The sequence below is a fragment of the Gossypium arboreum genome, chromosome 8, assembly GCF_025698485.1.
Source record: "Gossypium arboreum isolate Shixiya-1 chromosome 8, ASM2569848v2, whole genome shotgun sequence".
NCBI lineage: Eukaryota > Viridiplantae > Streptophyta > Magnoliopsida > Malvales > Malvaceae > Gossypium > Gossypium arboreum.
The window spans coordinates 66,805,382-66,811,501 of record NC_069077.1 but is presented as its reverse complement, the minus strand read 5'-3'; the positions used below and the strand labels follow the sequence as shown (position 1 = coordinate 66,811,501).

General features: G+C 39.6%; 1 long non-coding RNA gene across 1 annotated transcript; it reads left to right on the top strand.

The window, feature by feature from the left end:
* The first annotated feature begins 469 nt into the window (after positions 1 to 469).
* Positions 470 to 2,752, top strand: LOC128296286 (uncharacterized). Its single transcript, XR_008286843.1, has 2 exons — positions 470 to 872; positions 2,496 to 2,752. It is a non-coding gene; the product is annotated as an uncharacterized LOC128296286 (long non-coding RNA).
* The last annotated feature ends 3,368 nt before the right edge of the window (positions 2,753 to 6,120 follow it).

The window sequence follows — 6,120 nt, the reverse complement described above, 5'->3', positions numbered from 1 at the left end:
AATTTCGAAAAAGGACTAAATCGCGTAAAAGGTAAAAGTTGAGTTTTAATACCTAAAGGTGTTAAATTGCATTGTATTTTAAATTGGGGGTCTTTAAAGTAAAATTAGGCCATTTAAAGAGTGATGGCTGGCCATGAAACAAGGAATGAAATGGTCAAACATGTTAGGTAAGTGTTGGGTGACTTATTTGACAAATAAGTAATAAAATAAAGAAAAGAAAATATCATCTTTTTTTCATCTTCTCTCCACCGAAAAAAATGGCAGCAAAGAAAGGGTTTAGAAGCTGGAAACTATCAGTAAAGAAACTCTCTTTATAGTAAGTGATTTTAATGCTTTTTCTTGATGATTTTTACATTTTTGAAACCCCTAAAGCATGAGCTTTCATATGAGGGGTCTATTTTTCAAAATGATGAAGAGTCTAGGGTTTTTCCACGAGAGTAAATGTGTTGTTTTCTGTTTTTATGGAAGATTATGAGTCCTAGTTGTCTAATAAACAACTTTTGTGAAAGAAATTGCATGAAAACACCTTAAAAAGGGCTAGATTGCTAAGTTGTAAAATGAGTTGTAAATGTGTGAAATAGTTGAAATTATGAGTTGCTATAGTTATGAAAATGGTTCATCTAGACTCAAGGAGTAAAGAAATGTGATAAAAATTATTTTACGAGCCTAGGGGTAATTTGGTAATTTTGGCAAAATATAGGGGCAAAATTGTAAAAATTGCCCAAGTGTGTCAATGGACTAATTTGATCAGTACATTGTTTTAATAAGTTGAATGTGATATTTTAGATGATGAAAATCGAGATTTGGACCTAGAACGGAAAGAAATTGATTAAGGGATAATTACGTTTTTTTTTCACCTTTGTGGTATCGAGGTACGTTCATGTGTAAATAATGTAGCATAATTGTTATTTTTAAGTTATTGATGTTAAATATATGATATGCTGATTTTTATCATGAAATATATGCTTTGTGGTTATTTTCGAATAAAATACAAGTTATGTGTATTATCTGTTAAATATAAAGTGCTACCGAGTATTGGCTTCGGTATTTTACGGAAGATGGCAAGGATATGTGTTCGAGGAAAATCCCGTTTGAACCTTAGGAGTAGATTAGGATACAAGTGACATGTCACTAGGATGGTTGAGCATCTGAACTCATTGAGTTGAGTCCGAGTTCACTTATGGATGCGAATGTTCGAACTCGTTGAGTTGAGTCCGAGTTCGTGAGATGTAACTAGGCATCCGAGCTCGTTGAGTTGAGTCCGAGTTCACTTATGAATACGAACGCCCGAGCTTGTTGAGTTGAGTCCGAGTTCACTTATGGGCGGGTTACATGGTAGCTTGGCTACATATGTGACACTTATGTGCAAACTTTCCATGTATCCGAATTATATTCCGATGTGTTCAACGGGTAAAATTCTACTTAAATGGAGGAATACTCGAGATGAAAGGGACGTATTGGTAAATGTTGTGAAATGGATACTTTGAACAGGTATGTACTTAACCCTCGGGTTGAAAACTCGACATAACAACAATATGGTAAGATGGTAAATGAAAATGTGATATGAATGTCTCGGTGATGACTATACAAACGATGTTGTATTAATTTTGTGAACAATGATCATGAATGAGTAATTTAGCCTTGACAGATTTGAGTTACTGCAGTAGTGTAACTTTGAAAATACACTAAAAATAGTGGAAAATGAGTTAGAGGTAGAATAAAATATGGGATTAAAGATTAATGAGTCTATTTTCACATGAAAGAAACAGGTGAAGAAAAAGAATTTCATATTGTGTGATATTTGAATTCTTGTGAAACAGGGTCTGAATGAATTCGAGATCCCCTGTTCTGATTTTAGAAATTCACCAAAACTTTTACAAAAATTATTAAGAGTAATACCTTACATTCATGGATTCCTTATTGAGTCTATTTTTAAGGAAAATAAACGCCATGGTTGTTGGAATTTTTTACAGGGAGAAATTCGGTTTGTAGTGCATAGGGGTCAGAGTGGTCATACCCTGAAACAGGGGAGACTTTAACTAATAAACTGTACTAATTGGCCCAACCTAAAATTCTAGAAAACAATTAGTAAGTATACATATGAGTCTAGTTTCAAGAGAAATAGATGAGAACATTATTCGAGTCTTGTACTATGATATAATTGAACTTTAGTACTGAAGGGTTGGAACTGTTAGACAGTGAATCAGGGGTAAGTTTGAGGAATAAATTATACTATTTGGCTTAACCAAAAATTATGAAAATTTTATGGAAGAAAGGAAAATAAGTCTAGTTTCAGAAAAAATTAATAGAACTTAATTCGGAGTTTCGTAGCTCCAGATATAAATAATTTAGTGACCATTGCTCAGAAAGACAGCTTGTAGTGAACTTGAGAATATGTTGTAAATATTGATAAAACAAGTTAATGAGTGCTTATTGTTTTCATATGAACTTACTAAGCGAAAGCTTACCCCCCTCTTCTTTCCCATGTTTTCTAGAGTTTCCAGGTTACCTCGGGTTGGAGGCCGTCAGAGATATTATCACACTGTCAAGCTAACGCTATTGGTGTAGTGATTTCAAGTACTTTGAGCCTATGTCATGTATAGGAGTTTAAATATTAGAGTATGTGATATGGCTTTAACCATATGTGTTGGCCTATTTTGATTATGGGGTTGTAAATCTATTTTAATTATGCATGCATGTGCTATGGTATTATGTGATGAGTTTATAATGATTATAGTATGAACGTGGTAAAGATATGAGTAAAATCTATGATATCTATTGCATGTGAAATTGCCATAATCATGACATGTTAGGAATGTTTAAGTGCCTAATTTTGTCATGTTGTATGTTATTGTATAAGTATGCGTGTACCTATTGTGAGTGTGACAAAATGGCTTGGAAAATAGCCTTGTATTTGTCCAGGTTTTTGGACACGGGTTTGGGACACGGGCGTGTCCCTAGCACATGGGCGTGTGCTCTATACCCACACGGGCGTATGATGTAACACCCCGAACCCGAGACCATCGCCGGTGTCGGACGCGAGGGGTTAATGAGCTAAATCCTCTTAAAGCACCGACCAATTTGGCATTTCCAGACAGGCTGGAAAACTGCGTCACTGTCCCGTGTTTCCCAAGTAGCTTCTTCTATCCCGTGTTTGAGCCATAACACTTTCACTAGCGGAACCCGCTTGTTTCGCAACTCTTTCACTTCACGTGATAGGATACGAATCGGTTCTTCCTCATAACTCATATTGGCTTGAATTTCAACCTCGATGGACTAATCACGTGCGATGGATCGATCTATAGCGTCAAGCATCGAAACATGAAAGACATCGTGAATCTTTTCGAGTTCGGGGGCAAAATCAAACGATATGCAATCGGACCGACTCGCTCGGATATCTCATATGGCCCAATGAACCTCGGGCTCAACTTGCCCTTACGGCCGAATCTGAGTATCTTTATCCAAGGCGAAACCTTGAGAAACACTTTATCCCCCACCTGATGCTCGATGTCTTTACGCTTCAGATCCGCGTACAACTTCTGACGGTCGGAGGCTATCTTCAGACTTTCACGGATTACTTTCACTTTCATTCAGCATCTCTAATCAAATCCACCCCAAAAATTTTGCTTTCACCGAGCTCACCCAAAACAATGGTGTACGGCATTTACGACCGTACAAAGCCTCGTAGGGTGCCATCTTAATACTTGATTGAAAGTCGTTGTTGTAAGCAAATTCAAACAAAGGCAAATACCGCTCCCATGAACCATCGAACTCGAGGATGCAACATCTCAACATATCCTCAAGTATCTGAATTATCCGCCGGATTGACCATCGGTTTGGGGGTGAAAGGCGGTCTGAAATGCAACTTGGTACCCAAAGCTTCTTGCAACTTTTTCCAAAATCGCGAGGTAAATCTCGGATCTCTATCCGACACGATGGAAATAGGCACCCGTGTAATCTCACAACTGAGAAACGTCATAGCGGCTAGTTTGTCCATTGAAAAATCCGTGACGTCACGGGGACAAAGTGAGCTGACTTAGTCAATCTATCTACCACGACCCAAATCACATCCTTCTTACTCGCTGACAATGGCAGTCCGGATACAAAGTCTATTGTGACTCGATCCCATTTCCACTCGGGTATCATGATCGGCTGAAGTAATCCTCAAGGCACTTGATGTTCCGCTTTCACTTGTTGACATATTAAACATCTCAAACAAAGTCGAGATGTCTCGTTTCATACCATGCCACCAAAACCGACGCTTTCAAATCGTTGTACATCTTCGTACTCCCGGTGGATCGCCATTCGCTACAATGGGCTTCGTTCAAGATTATCGAAATAAGTTCCGAATTCTTTGGAACACACAGACGACTCCTAAACCTCAAACAATCATCATCATCGATCTGAAACTCCTATTCCTTGTTCAGAACACACTCGGCCCGTTTTGCAACCAACTCATTGTCGACCTTCTGAGCTTCACAAATTTGATGTATCAACAATGGTTTGCCTTTCAATTCAGCTACTAACACGTTGTCGGATCGAACGGACAAGTGCACATTCATCGCTCGTAAAGCGAATAATGATTTACGACTCAAGGCATCCGCAACCACATTCGCCTTTCCCGGGTGATAGTCAATGACCAGCTCATAATCCTTTAACACTCGAGCCAACGTCTTTGTCGCAGATTTAAGTCTCTTTGAGTCATCAAATATTTGAGACTTTTGTGATCCGAATACACATGGCACTTCTCACCAAATAAGTAATGTCGCCAAATCTTTAAGGCGAATACGATGGCAGCCAATTCGAGATCATGGGTCGGATAATTTTTCTCATGTGGCTTTAATTGCCTCGACGCATAGGCCACAACTCGACCTTCTTGCATCAATACACAACCTAACCCAAGTAGGGAGGCGTCACTATAGATGACAAACTCTTTGCCGATTCGGATGCACTAGAATTGGGGCTTTAGTCAAATAAGTTTTCAGTTGATCGAAACTTTTCGACATTTCTCCGACCATTCGAACCTTACGTCCTTTTGGAGTAAGCCGTCATTGGCGTGGCTATCGTTGAGAAACCTTTACAAATCGTCGGTAATAACCGACCAGCCCCAAAAGCTCGAACCTCGATAATATTTCTGAGGCTTCCAGCTTAAGTATGGCTGAAATTTTGTTCGGTCGACTCGAATGCCCGATGCAGATATCACATGCCCCAAGAAGCTAACCTCTCTTAACGTAACTCACACTTGTTGAACTTAGCATATAATTGCTTATCCCGTAGAATTTGCAGCACTAGCCTCGGTGTTCAAAGATGTTCGGTCTCATTTCTTGAATAGACCAAGATGTCATCAATGAACATGACTACGAACCGATCCAAATATGGTCTGAAGATCCGATTCATCAAATCCATAAATACCGCAGGGGCATTAGTAAGCCCAAACGGCATCACTAGGAACTCGTAGTGACCATATCTTGTTCTGAAGGCAGTCTTGGGTACGTCCGAATCTCGAATTCGCAACTGATAATAGCCCGATCTCAAATCTATTTTCGAGAACACTGAGGCTCCTTTCAGTTGATCGAACAAATCGTCGATACGCGGTAACGGATATTTGTTCTTTATCGTCGCTTTATTAAGCTGACGATAGTCGATGCACAGCCTCATGGTTCCATCCTTCTTTTTCACAAACAACACTGGCGCACCCCAAGGTGAAAAACTCGGACGAGCAAAACCTCTATCCACCAATTCTTGCAACTGAGCTTTCAACTCCTTTAATTCTGTTGGTGCCATACGATACGGAGCTATCGAAATTGGAGTGGTACCAGGTACCAATTCGATGCCAAACTCTATTTCCGAACAGTGGTAAACCCGCAATTCTTCGGGAAAACATCCGGTATTCACAAACCACCGCACAGATTCGGGTTTCTTTTCGACTCCTTGTCATCGAGCACATACGCAAGGTACGCCGCACCCTTTTCTTACATATTTCTGCGCCAACATTGCTGAAATTACACCGGCAACCCTTTAAGTCCGTAGACTCAACCCGAATTATCTCGTTATTCGCGCACCTCGATCGATAGTCTTGCTTTTGCAATTTACAACCGCATCGTGCATGGTCAACCAATC